Source organism: Anolis sagrei, chromosome 1, assembly GCF_037176765.1.
Source record: "Anolis sagrei isolate rAnoSag1 chromosome 1, rAnoSag1.mat, whole genome shotgun sequence".
NCBI lineage: Eukaryota > Metazoa > Chordata > Lepidosauria > Squamata > Dactyloidae > Anolis > Anolis sagrei.
The window spans coordinates 256,219,371-256,233,898 of NC_090021.1; the positions used below are offsets into that span (position 1 = coordinate 256,219,371).

Below are 14,528 nucleotides of genomic sequence, written 5' to 3' on the forward strand. Positions count from 1 at the left end.
CAAGATTAAGAATACGCAGGAAATGAACAAGGGAGTGACTAGAAGGGATGCTATGGCTGGATGTTCAGTGGTATTCGTAATATTTATTTTTGGATAATGTAAATTTAGCCAACTTACTTTTTCCTTCCAATGGAAACAATGAAGAAACCAGCACCTTTTGTTTCTTTGTTTTGGGGCAACTTAAAAAAAAGCAAAATATTCTCAAAATCTGTCCCATTGCAACCAGTTTTTTTCCACTGTGCACTCTAACTGCTATGGTATCATCCTATAAGATCCTGGAATGGCCAGTTTAGGGAGCCATATTTAGAATTCTCAACCAGACAATTCTGGTGCTTCAGCAAACAACAAATCCAGAAATTTGATTGTGTATTCCTGCATGGCAGGAGCTTGGAAAGAATGGTCCTTGTAATCTCTTCCGATTCTAAGCTTCTATGTTTCTATGTCTGTAGGATACTCCCATGCAAGGCAGACTCATAGCATTTTAATTGTGTGGTGTGAAAATAGCTAAGGTTCCACCAGAATACCCTAAAACATATCTCAAATACATCAAATTTCACACTGTTTTGAAAGCAAGGTAAGACTAGCATTATAGAATTTAGAGAACATCAGGTAGGTTGATGAAAGAGCCCTGCAGGTAGCTAGGAAATCTGGTATTATTTCACACCTTATCATCATGTAAGATGTGTTTCTCTGTGTGTGTGTGTGTGTGTTTGTTTTTTTAAAAAAACTTTTTTTTTGCACCATAGTCTATAGCAGATAGGAACAGTGGTATATCCAACACCTTAAAAAGGGTAAAAGTTTCCCCTTGATATTAAGTCTAGTTGATTCCAACTCTGGGGGTGGTGCTCATCTCCATTTCTAAACTGAAGAGCCAGTGTTGTCCATAGTCGCCTCCTAGGTCATGTGGCCGGCATGACTGCATGGAGTGCTGTTACCTTCCAGCGGAAGCAGTACCCATTGATCTACTCACATTTGCATGTTTTTGAACTGCTAGGTTGGCAGAAGCTGAGGCTAACAGTGGGAGCTCACCCTGTCCCACATATTTGAACCACCAACCATCCATCAGCAAGTTCTGCAGCTTAGCGGTTTAACTCGCTGTGCCACCATGGCCATTATATCCAACACCTTAGGGACTGTTTTAAAGACCAGATGCCTGACTGTCAAGCTTAGGCAGGGAAAGAACATTCAAAAATATTTTCCTCAAATGACGGAAAGATGTATTTTTTCAAATGTCATGAAATATTAATTACAAAATTTTTGACTGCACAATATTCAAATGTGGTTGTTCCATGTGGAAAACACTTTCTGCACAAGAAAGGTATTTTCTATGATGAAAATATTTCCCTCAGAAATATTTCCTACATAGAAAAATCTGTACTGAGAACTCGTTTTGCAGAAAAGTTGCATGCAGGTTATTTGCACAGAGAATGGCATTTTCCATATACTTCTACATACAAATATTACTTTCTATATAGAAAATGCTGGTTCCAACCATGTACAAATTTTGCATAGAATGAATCAGTCTTCAAAAATGGTGTGATTTTTTCAGGGGGAAGAAAACTGCTAAAATTACCAATTGCTTCTTTTGAGAAGAAAGAGAAGAATTATATCTCTAGTCAAGGTCAAGCCATTATAAATCATCCAGAAGAGGAGAATCTTTGTTGGAGAGAACTGATTGACAACCTTGCAAGTGTATGGCTTTCTTGAATTCCTGACCCCCTTTGACCACCTATAAAGGTATACAATGTTTCTCTCCATTTTCTTGACTTTGTTCTTCTTCTCTGTCAGCAACTTTGGAGCTTTACTGCACCTCTCCTAATTCTCCAGTGACTCGCTTGGCATTTGCTGCTCTAAGCACAAGGCACAGTCTGTCCAGTATCAAAAAACTGCTCAAAAGTTTCTGCAGAGTGTGCCTTTAATTAATGGTTTCTCTTGTGTCCTTTTTATTTTGATGTGGCTTCTGTTTACAAATTGTCCCTGGCCAATCATGTAGTTTTTGCAGTCCTAAACTGGCCTTTAATGAGCGAGTTTCTGTTCTCTGAGAAGTAGTGGAAGTTGGTTTCTTCTCTGCCAGAGGGGTAGTGAATTTGGTCCAGGTTTTATCCTAAATTAAAAAGGAGTTATTCACAATGCTGGTGCTGCTTTCTGGATAGGATTCAGAACTTTGTATCGCTAATTTAACTTTTTGTCTCAAGCCTAGAGCAGATTCACTGCTCCACATACTAGGAAGTCATTGGCCAACAGTATCAGGAAAACATTAGTCATGTTTTTCTTTCCCTGCACTCATTATCACTTTCCTTTAATTTCTTTTGATTATGGGCTGGCATTCTGGTAGTGATTTACTTGGGGTGGGAAGTTATTGTAGAGATCGGAGTTCTTTATTTTTCCGACTCACACACACCCTTTCTGGATTGTCAACTTGTCATGGTGAGGGGCTTGTGTGTTGCAGTGAACCTGTGAGCAAAACCCTTGGAAGCCATATACTCCCAGCAGGGCCACCCATGGTGGCACGGTCACAGGGAAGGAAACAGACCAAGCACAATCCAAAGACCTTCATGGCAGAGCAGGTGAATCATAACACTGTACATTGCTGTAACAGCAGATGAAGATGGCAACAGATAACAGACCATGGGTCATTGTATAAATATGTGAAAGGAAGCCACAGGGAGGAGGGAGCAAACTTGTTTTCTGCTTCCCTGGAGACTAGGACGTGAAACAATGGCTTCAAACTACAAGAAAGGAGATTCCATCTGAACATGAGGAAGAACTTCCTGACTGTGAGAGCCGTTCAACGGTGGAACTCTCTGCCCCGGAGTGTGGTGGAGGCTCTTTCTTTGGAAGCTTTTAAACAGAGACTGGATTGCCATCTGTCAGGGGTGATTTGAATGCAATATTCCTGCTCCTTGGCAGGGGGTTGGACTGGATGGCCCATGAGGTCTCTTCCAACTCTTTGATTCTATGATTCTATGATTGTGTTAACCATGCAATTGGATCAAAACCTCTACCTGTGAAGACTGTGTGTTGGTAGCTGTGCACCAATATTTTGCACATAAAACAAATTTGTGCACAGGCACCTTCCAAGAAAAATAAACCCAATAAAAATGCAATGACAATTTCTGAGTGGAAACTGTGAAATTGGGAAGCACCTAGCTACAGACTGTCACACAGGTGATGGATATGGATTCAGTCTTTCTAACACAAAGGCTGAGGCAGTTGAGCAGTTAGGCAGCTGTATTCATGACTGAGAGGTTCTTTTTAAGATCCACTCTGCTAACCCAGTACAGGGAGGGGGGCTAAAAAGGTAAGCTGAATATAGTCTGCCTCTTTACTTAACCCTGACTAGAATGCTGCATCCCAGTGGGTCATCACATTGTGGTCAAAAAAGACATGAATTTTGGAACGTGGAACATACTGACACTGTTGGATAATACAGACAATGAATCTCCAGAACATAAGACTGCTATTATTGCAAGGGATGTGAGGCACTTTAACATTGATATAGCAGCACTCCAAGAGAACAAGAGAAAGACAGCTGAAGGGGGAAAGGGGGCTACATCTTTTTTTGGAAGGAAGTGCCTGAACAAGAAAACGAATGCATGGAATTGGCCTTGCTATCAAAAACAACCTGGTGAAGCATCTTTCTGAAGCACCCACTGGCATTAACAAATGACTCTCATCCCTCCAAATTAATCTTGCCAAAAACCTGCAGGCAACTATCATAAGCACCTAAGCACAAACACTAGATGCTGATGAAGACAACAAGGAAAAAATTCTACTGTCTGCTGGACACAATGCTATCCAAGATATCTAAGGATGACAAAAACATCCTCCTGGGTGATTTTAATGCAAGAGTTGGACAAGATTTCGACCAGTGGCCAGGAACTATAGGGAAAGGTGGGCTCAGAAACAGCAACTTGACTGGCATCCTACTCCTAACCAAATGTTTGTTGTTGTTGTTCATTCATTCAGTCATGCATGCACTTCCACCAGAAAAACAAGTTTAAGATATCTTGGGAGCGTACCTGCTCAAAGAACTGGCATCTCTTAGACTGTATACATGCCAAATTCTGCTGTGATGTACTTCTCACAAAAGCCATGACAAGTGCTGATGACTGACAGATTACCAATTAATTTGATCCATGATGGCCATCAAGATTGTTCCCACATGTAGATTCCAAGAAATAAAGATAAGAAATAAAATGAATTCTTGAGCCCTTCAAGAGTCTTCTAAATGAGCCCTTTTCCAAACAACACTAAGGTTCATCTAGCTGTGGAACACCCAGAACACTGGAATTAACGGAAGACCTTATCATTACAGCCTGTGAACTAACATTGCATACCAAACTAAGAAACATCAAGACTGATTTGATGAAAATGATAATGAGATCCAACAAATAATTGATAAGAAAAGGAAAACCTTCCAAATATGGCAAAGAGGCATTAATTGTGCTGCTAAGAAAAAGATATATGCTAGTGCAAAAGTTGAGGTCCAACAAAAGACCAGAGCATTTAAAAACATCTAGTGGACAAAAAGGCTCAAGAAATCCAACATTTCACAGATGTCCATGGGGCACGGGGGCTGGGAAAATCCTTGCAAACCGCCTTCTACCTATCTGAGAAGACAACCTCCCTGAATACCAGAATGCCTTCTACCTTTCCAGAAGAACAGTGGATATGAATTTCACTGCAGGACAGCTCCAAGAAATATGCTGCGAACAAAATCAAACGTCTTCACAACTATGATTCTGCACCTTCTTGATGGGAAGCTTCCCAATTCCTCATTCAGAGAAAGACCTACAAGTAATTTTAAACACCTTTGCAGAAGCATGTGAAAAACTTGACCTCTCACTAAACAGTGAGACAACAAAAATTCTTTACTAGCAGGCACCAACCAACCTCTGCAATGCCAGAAATAAAGCTTAATGATATAACACTAGAAAATGTTGACCATTACCACTACCTAGCCAGCCACCTCTCCACAAAAGTTGACATTGATGCTGAAATACAACACCATCTGAGCAGCAGTTTTTCAAATAAATCATAGAATGTTGAAAGATTGGAACATTTGCAAGGGCACCAAAATCCTTGCTTATAAAAAGCTATTGTCCTCCCAACTCTATTGTACACCTGGAACATATACAAATGTTGCTCTCAGTTTCTGGAAAGATTCCATCAGCATTTCCTCCAAATAAAAATCCTGCAGATCACTTGGAAAGAAAGATGGACAAACATCAGCATTCTGGAAGAAACCAGCATTGAAGCAATGATCCTCCACCATCAACTTCGCTGGACTGGTCATGTTGTTTTCTTACCTACCCCTTTTCTCTTTCTTCTCTTCCTCCCCTCTGTTTCCTACCTACCTTTTTTCTCTTTCATCTCTTCCTTCCCTCTCTGTTTCCTAACTACCTGTGATGGCGCAAGTGGCGCCACCTATATGTAGAACTTTAATTTGCAAGGGTTTAAACTGTATAACATGCCCATACTTGCTTATTTTGTAAATGTATAGTTGGATTGATTGGTTATTCATAGCTGTCAATCAATGTTGTTTGCACCAGTTATAATGCTTCCTCAGCTCAATTGCTTGGCTCCACCTCTTCCTGGAGGAGGGCAGAGCTTTTCCTTTTCCATTCTACTATCAAACTTTCTCTCAGATAGACGTGAGAAAGAGACTTGGCTCTAAAGCCCTTAATTAAATTACCTCCACCAATTCTAAGGCTTTTACCCTTGGGACTCATACTTCATGCCCAGATCACCCTGGACAATGTTGAGGAGACCCAAGCACCTTCAAACCGGTCCTGTGGCACCAGAGCAAGGCTTCGTGTCTTCAAATATAGGCTATTTGGATTGGGGCTGTGAATGTTCAGGTATTTGCAGCCATTGAGAAAGAGGGAACCCTGAAAAGCTTCTCAGCTGAGAAAACTCCTTGGACCCAAGACAACCAGAGACTGTAATGTATATTTCCTTTACCCCTTTGAAACTTCCAGCTTATTGCCTTAAAGGGATAACTCTTTGTGAACAATAAAGGCAAGAAGCAATCCCCTGGGGGAAAGATGTCACATCTATGTCTCTTTCACTAAGAGTTATAGCCCCCAGGTACAATGGCATACTACCTTTTTTCTTCCTTTTCCCCTTCTCTTTTTTCCTACCTTTCTAATGCCAAAATAGCTGGAGGGCCAAAGCTAAGCAGGCCTGGTTTAAAGTTTACAGCGGGCACAGAGTAAATGACCTTGGGGGACCAGATCCAGCCCATTGACCCTAGTTTGGGGACCCCTAATTTAGAAAGCCATGACCTATTTCATTCTGTATTATTTCTGTTAGATAATTTTGAAAATGTGTGGAGCTATCCCAGGGCAGCTGTTAAAACTTTGAACTGTATTAATACCTAACTGTTCTAATTCTTATTCTTAAATCCATGCAATCTTCCAACTAGGATGGCATCTGAACAAAAGACTCAGCACTGATCACTCAACCTTCCGTACTCACATAAGGAATGGTGAAAACAGGTATTTCTCTCCTTTGTGCAATAGCAGAAGCTTGAATTTTATGATATGGGTGCGATCTCAAACTATCCATATATATATTCATTATAGATTTTTACCTACTCATCACGCAAACACATCAACACCTTGATCATAATGTAATGTGAATTGATAGGATATGGTGTAATATTTGAGTATCTCCAGGAGATCAACATTCAACTCCTTTCATGACCAAGGAAACCCACTATCTCAGTGGTTCTCAACCTGTGGGTCCTGAAGTGTTTTGGCCTACAACTCCCAGGCAGTTTACCAGCTGGGTTGTTGTAGTTTTTTCGGGCTATATAGCCATGGTCTAGAGGCATTTTCTCCTGATGTTTTGCCTGCATCTATGGCAAGCATCCTCAGAGGTAGTGAGGTCTGTTGGAACTAGGAAAAAGGGTTTATATATCTGTGGAATGACCAGGGTGGGACAAAGGACTCTTGTCTGCTGGAGCTAGGTGTGAATGTTTCAACTGACCACCTTGATTAGCATATAATGGCCTGACAGTGCCTGGAGCAAACTTTTGTTGAGAGGTGATTGAGAGGATAACTTGAAGTTTTGGGTTAAAATGGTTCAGGGAATGTCAATTATGCAGATTCATCTTAATTCCCTTCACTGTAAGTCTCACCAAATTCAGTTTGATGTAGCTCTGAATCACACTACACAATGGCAGCAGTTTGACTGCTATGGTGCCATCTTATGGAATCCTTGGATCTGTAGCACTTCACCAAACTACATGGAAGATTGGGCCTTGTTGCATTTGTTTGCTTTGCTTCTTTGCATTGCTCTAACCTGTTCCTTTCTATGTTCTCGTCATGCTCCTCTATTTGTTTAAAAGTTGAACTGCCAGAAATATTCCTGGATAGGCACAGCATAGTATATCTTGTCAGAAGTGCATGCTTTAACTTAGCGATTGATACAAATAAATTAACTTGCATTGCCTGCAGCCATGAAATGAGTAATTTCTGTAGTAGAGACATTACAGAATACCAGCGATGTCATTAACCATGGGCGTCCTTAGGGTTTTGTATTTGTTCTATCAATTAGAGTCTGTTTGCCTAAAATGTCTGGTGTGATGCATCAGACTAAGACACTTGCAAACTGATGAATTTACCATGGATGACTGCATTTAACAAGGAAATTATGGCATCTTTCAGCCTGTGGCATTGTCTTCTTCTTGTCCATCTCTCATGAGGCACCATGTGTCACTGCTGCCCATCATGGCAATAATAAATAATGGGGGTGGGAAACTATGTCCCTGATGCCAAATGTAGCTCTCAAAGCTGATTTGGAAATGCGGGTAGGGCAAATGAAGGCATTGCCCACAATCCAAACAAAAATTGTAACCCCTCCAGATGAAAAGCTTCTTTAGTTCCTGAATTTCTAGCATTGAGGCTGAGTATTTTGAAATACAGTTTAAGCATCTAAAGGAAATGATACAGTAGAATCTTGCAAAACCCCTTCGTCGTTAACATTTCTCAGACTTATTAAAACAGTGTACCTGTACATGGAACCTTTTACCAGAACATATACTTTTCATGTGGCAGGGCTCACCTTTGATGCATTGACAGCTGTGAAAATTCATTCTCAGTTCTCACATATGTGCTGACACTACAGAGGTGTTCGGTGCTTTGTCAGAGAAGAGCAAATTTAGTATTTGTGGTTTTTGAAAGTAACATACAGTATATTCCTCTGCATCTACAAGGGGATACATTCCTCGACTTTGTGAAGATATGCAAAACAAGTTTTCATCTGTGATATGCTGGAGAATTTCTTTAAATGCATCTACACTGTAGAATTTGCCCTAGGCAGTTCGAATCCAGGCTATTTGTCTGACCGCATTGCCTTGTACAGGCCTTGAGAACTTCAGGTGAGGTCCTTCCCTCGGTCCCAACTTCATCACAGGCACAGTTGGTGGAAATAAGAAAGAGCCTTCTCGGTGGATGGCCAGGGAAGCCAGAATGGCCCCCTCCCTGCTGTCCTTCTGGAAGCAGGCTAAATTCTTTTTATTCAGACAGGCTTTTAAAGATGAAAGTTTTAAAGATCAATTCAGGGATGCTGTGGTTTTCAACTTTGAATTTGTTTTAATGTTTTTAACTGGGATTTTTAAAATACTGTTTATATTTAATCTTGTTTTAATGTTTGCATATTTGTATATTTTAACTGGTTATGCAGTTTTTTTTATTTTAAGCTGCTTTGAGTCCCCTTTGGGGGAGATAAAGCAGGGTATTCTTAACAACAACAACAACAACAAAAACAACAACAACAACAAGAAGCCAGCATATAGATCTAGTTTGCTGTGACATACTGTGCTTTTGTGTCAGTATAATAATAATACATTAATTCAGTTTGACACCACTTTAAATGCTATGGCTCAATGTTCTGAAATCATGGAAATTGTAGTTTTTGAGGCACCAGCAGGTTTTGGCAGAGAATGCTAAAGTCCTTGTAAAAATACAACAGTCATGATTTCATGGCATTGGGAAAGTGTGCTAATTCTATAATGGAGATCAACAAAGAAATCACCATCTGAGGTCAGTTCACATATTGTTTACTAGCTTGGTTAGAGAAATGGATGTGTGTATTTATACTAAATGGAGTTCGGTGCTACTTATAAAATGCATTTGATGGTCCAATGAATTTCTTATTTCCCAGTATAAGTGATTGTATTGTCTGGTATATATTTCTTCCTTGGCAAGAATTTGATTTGCCAATTCTTTATTTCAAAAGAAAATACTCCCTCACCCTGCCCCCTCTTGGTATCAAGAGAGGGGAAAATAACATTGTAAGCGCTGATGAAAGGGAGAAATGGCTGCTTCTTTTACTGCTCCTGCTCTTAAGCTTTTTATAGCAGTAGGGGCCTTTAAAAATTACATAAGTGAATCTTTTCCAAACATTTTCCCTTCATGGCAGGAAAAGCTCCAGCTGCTACTCTTCTGAATGTGAAAGCATTTGTGGATTTTAGAAGCCACAGAAGTGGTTGAGTTCCATTATGTACTTGGCACACTTACAAACAATGAAAAGTCTTTCTCTCAGGAACTTGGAACCCCATGAAGTTTTGAATCATGCCTGTAGATTGCTAGCCTTAATAAATTGGTTCCAGGAAATACGAAAAGGAAACTATGGCCCAACATTGCCAAACTTTATATTTCTTCTGATGCCTTTGGAAGGACAGTAGGAGAAAACTTAAAAAGTAGATGTTGCCAGTTGAAACCTCTGGGTTGTCCTTACTCAATCTCATATTCTAACGATAAAAATGCTTGCAGTGAAGTGGATGTGAGCTTGTAATGTATATTATTGCACATTTCATTTGTAACGTAATGAAAACTGCTTCATGTACTTGAAAGGCATGGAGGAATTAATAAATTGAGGTAGGAAAGGGAATTTCTTCATGGCAGCGAGAAGGAGAGACCTTTTGCAGGGAGAGAAAGAAGAGGAAGAAGGAGCATAACTGCCCCAATCAATGTCCCTGGGTCTCAAAGGATGCCCTGGGGACTGGGAAGGTGTAGTTTGAGCGGGGAATAGGGGAAAAGAAGAACCAGAAAGAGAAAGAGCAGGGCCAAGCACCAGCATTATTACTATCATGGCCCCAAAACACCAGAGATCCGCTCCCTGCAGTGCTCTCCATTCGACAGCAGAGAGGCTTTTCTAACTCATCCTGCTGTGGACAGCTGTCTGGCTCTGGTGGTTGTTGACATCCCACTGTGGGGCTCTTGAGGTGCCGCTTTGTACTGAGGCTCCACTGGGTTACATGGTGGGCAGCGTTCATGGGACCATTGTTCTGCCTGGCTGCCTTCCACCATTGCCTTTGGGCGACTGCCAATGTCATTGCTGCTGCACTACCATTGTACCATGAGGAGACAGCAAAGCCTAGAGAAGACAATTATGCTGGGGAAAGTGGAAGGTAAAAGGAAGAGGGGCCGACCAAGGGCAAGATGGATGGATGGCATCCTTGAAGTGACTGGACTGACCTTGAAGGAGCTGGGGGTGGTGACGGCCGACAGGGAGCTCTGGCGTGCGCTGGTCCATGAGGTCACAAAGAGTCGGAGACTGAACGAATGAACATTTTCTCTTTCTCTTTAGCCCATTTACATCATTTGAATATAATTTAATTCTCCATGTCATAATCTTCTCCTGTTTCTCCTTCACTCTCTGAATTCGTCATTGCAATGCCTGAATACATTGTGTAGTCTGGAATGCTGGAAAGAGGTTTTATTCGTTTTAGAACAACATCTTATAGACCGTAAGGGTGTGGGGGGTCGGCTGGGTGTGAAATCAGTGAGCTAATACTGACGCACTAGTATGTCATTTCACTACAACCTTAGTAAATTGACACCAGATCCATCAACCACTGCCTTACAACTTCCTAAGAGGGATGGGCAACATCCCTAAGGGGGGGAGCCCCCAGGGTTGTGGGCACCTATAGAAGTCTGGCAGGGTAGGACAGGACATGGTAGGAGGAGATACCAACAATCAGGGGGTGCAAGAAAGTCCTTGTGGCTCTGGACAACCACAAATAGATTGGATAGTCAAAATGACAGCCCCCCAGGCTGAAAGTCCTGTTGATGAATGCCAGGTCCATGAATCAGCAACCATCCAGGACTCCATCCTGGATGAGTGCACAGAACTGGCTTGCATAACCAAAACCTGTTTGGATGAATTGGGGGAGGGTTAACCTCTCCCAACTCTGTCCTCCAGGTTTCGGGGGCGAAGTGGCAAAGTCACAATAGTCTATCCCCTGATAGAATGGATCATGAGGATTAGTAATGCCTCTTTGGAACAGGGTAAAATACCAACTTGCCTCAAAATGGCAGTTGTAATGGCAATTTTCACAAACCGTTCCTGGATCTCTTGATGCTAAACAACTTTCAGCCTATTTCTAATCTCCCCTTTCTAGGCAAGGTTCTGGAGTGGGTGGTCACTACACAACTCCAAGGATTCTTGGATGGAACCAATAATCTAGACCATCACAGTCTGGATTTATACCTGGCTACTGAACAGAGACAGATTTGGTCTCCTTGGTGGATGACCTCTGGACAGGAGGAGTGTGTCCCTGTTGATTCTCCTGGACCTCTCAGTGGCATTTAATACCATTCTTTTCAGTCGACTCTCCAGGATAGCCATCCCACATTCCCTGGGCTCTGACAGCCTGGGGAGGTGGGATGGCAATGTCTTCCTATCCTCTCTGCACCCAATTTCTCTCCTAAAACTATGGATAATCCTTTTTACCATTTCTGCTTCCCGAATCTGCATCAGTTTGGACATGACAGAGCTTTGTAGGAGGGGAGGGATGATACAGATGCAGAAAGAACGACCCCTGCAGTGATGGTAATGAGAATTTCCTGCAGTTTTGTAGAGGTGAATAGGGCGCACTGCCCACCCCAGACCTGTCAACCTGGCACCGGTACGGCTGGGCTGTGTGGTCGGTTTCCTGCTGCAAAGGCAGCTTGCAACATTCTAGTGTAGAAAAATGCACTCAGAACTGGCATTTTAATGTCAATTCCAGATGAATTTTCTGGCTGTGTGGAAGGACCTCAAGATTCTTTTGATGCATTTGCTGTGGACCCAGACAATGCTGGGTATATTTCAAATAGTATAAAACTGAAGTTCACTAGAAGATGAAATAAAAGAGGAAATAAAAGAAAGATGAAACAAGGGAAGTCCAGATTTGTTCAAAGTTTTTTATATGTTTAAAAAATCTTACACAAGAAAAGGTTGCGTAAATTACAAAAGGATGGTTCTGATTAGGAAAGAACAGAATCCTTCAAAATAACTAAAAGAGATTAATTAGAGCTGTGAAAAGAGTTTGTAGAAGCACTGGAAAAATCTAACTCCTCATAAAATTACTGGAAGAAAAAACATCCAAATCTAAAAGCAACACTCCTTTCCCTTTTAGAAAAGAAAGAGGTTATATATAAAATAAATAAATAAAATAAATACAGTGCACCCCATATGCATAATTTAATGGTGGGGGACTGCCTGTATGTCAGAAAGGAAGAGAATGTTCAAGCAAAAAGTGATTCACTGGTCCCAGTGGAATGAAGGAACCTCATTTTCTAGTCTGGATCATGGTTTGCCAGTGGGCAAAAAAACAAAACATGCATCTTTACTCATTCTAAGATCTTTTCCTGCTCTTTGATTGTTGCCTTTTCTTTTCCTCATTAAAGCAGGTTTCTTTAATGGTAAATAGTTGGTAAGTCAGAAGATGAAGGCAATTTTGTCACTTTGCTTTACTGAGCAGACACAGCATTTATTGTTGTAGCAGTAGTAGTAGTCATGGGGCACTAACATGACTCTAGAGTCTTAACAGGTTACATTTTAGACAGAAGTCATTGAACAGATCCAGCTCTTAGCACCTCCTTCCTGACCCATTTTCATGTATCTTCCTCAAGGTCTGATCAACAAGACAATTCCGTATCTGTTAGGATCTGTCTGATCCTAACTTTTGGCATAAGAGAAATATTTGCTCTTCTTTCAACACCCAGCATTATACTCTACCTGGATAGGCAGAAATTATAATAAAGAGGAACAAAGAAAACAGCCAGTGCTAGAGCTTCAAGGTAACAAGTTTTAGTAATGCAGTCACATTAACTAGTTACATTTCATAAGATAACAAGCGAGAAAAAAAGCCATATCTTAAAAGTAATGTAACAAGTAATAGTTATTTTATTGGTGTAAAATAACTATTACTAGTTATTTTCACTTTTTTTTTTACTAAAGGGCATTTTATAGACATTTAAAAATATTATTTTCAAGTTGTTTCTCATTCTTTTATTACTTTTATCATCTCAACAAAGTAATAGAGGTAATGAGAAAACAATAAGCAGTAATACAAATGCCAGAGGTTAGTTATTTTCATTATTGTAATAAACAGTAGCAAAAAGTTACATTTCAAATTCTATAATTAATAATAGAACAAATTACTGTTTAGAAATAACTTTACAAGCTTTGATCAGTGTACAGATTATCTTGTATTCACCATTGTGCATCTGTAGGAGAACTTATTGACTCCAATGGCTGCCAGTCTGCTACCGAGCACAATTCAAAGCCTATAAAGCCCTAAATGGTTCTGGCCCTGCTTATCTGTTTCAACGTATCTCTCCTTATGAACCATCTAGGAATTTAAGATCTTCTGGGGAGGTCCTGTTCTTGGTCCCACCTTCTTCATGGGTTCGGTTGGATGAGAGATAAGGCTTTCTCAGTGGTGGCCCCTCAGTTGTGGAACACCCTCCCTAGGGATATTAGTTCTGCCCCCACTCCCTTAATATTTCGCAAAAAAAGTCAAAACCTGACTTTGTGAGCAGGCTTTTTCAAATGCAGTGTAGCAGATAACTTCTTGACCTTGGAACGACTGGACAATTGTGATCAGATAATGATTTTGGTATTGAGATGTGGAGAATTTATGCTTTTATTGATTTTACTGTTATTGGAATTTTATGTATGTTATATACTTTTAGCTGTTTTTATATTATTGGGGCATCGAATTGTGCCATTTTGTAAACCACCCTGAGTTGCCCTTGGGCTGAGAAGGGGGGGGGTATAGAAATATAGTAAATAAAGAAAAAATAATAAATATTGTTAGGTAATTTGATACCCTAAACTTATGGCAAACTCAACAGATCATAATGTGTGTTAATATTGTTTACTTCAAAGTCCAGTCCTGAAATATTTGGGACATGTGTCTATTTTTGTTGAATAGAGTTGTGGACTTTCCTCCCAAGGTCCTGTTTTGATGGAACTTCTTTTAATCCTGTTCCCTGGAGAAAAGTGGGAGGAAGAAAAGATTGTGAACAATAGTGATATTCTTAAAAATAATTCTTGGAGGAAAATGGAGTGAGACTGACACAATTGAGTAAAAATAATTCTGGAAAATAGAAAAATGAGTTTAGAATTAAGTTATATCAGGTAGTGACTTTATTCAGAAAACTGGGGTAAAAACATAATTTTGTGTCAGTTTATGTCAGTTATATCCCAATGGTTTCTTCTAAAACAAGTATACTGAATTTACA

The 14,528-nt window shown here is 40.4% G+C and overlaps 1 long non-coding RNA gene across 3 annotated transcripts in view; it reads left to right on the forward strand.

Annotated features, from left to right (window-relative positions):
• Positions 1-14,528, forward strand: part of LOC132769623 (uncharacterized) — a 53,551-nt gene that overhangs the window by 5,301 nt on the left and 33,722 nt on the right. For all 3 annotated transcript variants that reach the window (XR_010908934.1, XR_010908935.1, XR_010908933.1), the window contains one exon: positions 1,550-6,503. This is a non-coding gene — a long non-coding RNA (uncharacterized lncRNA). The remainder of the gene's footprint in view (positions 1-1,549; positions 6,504-14,528) is intronic.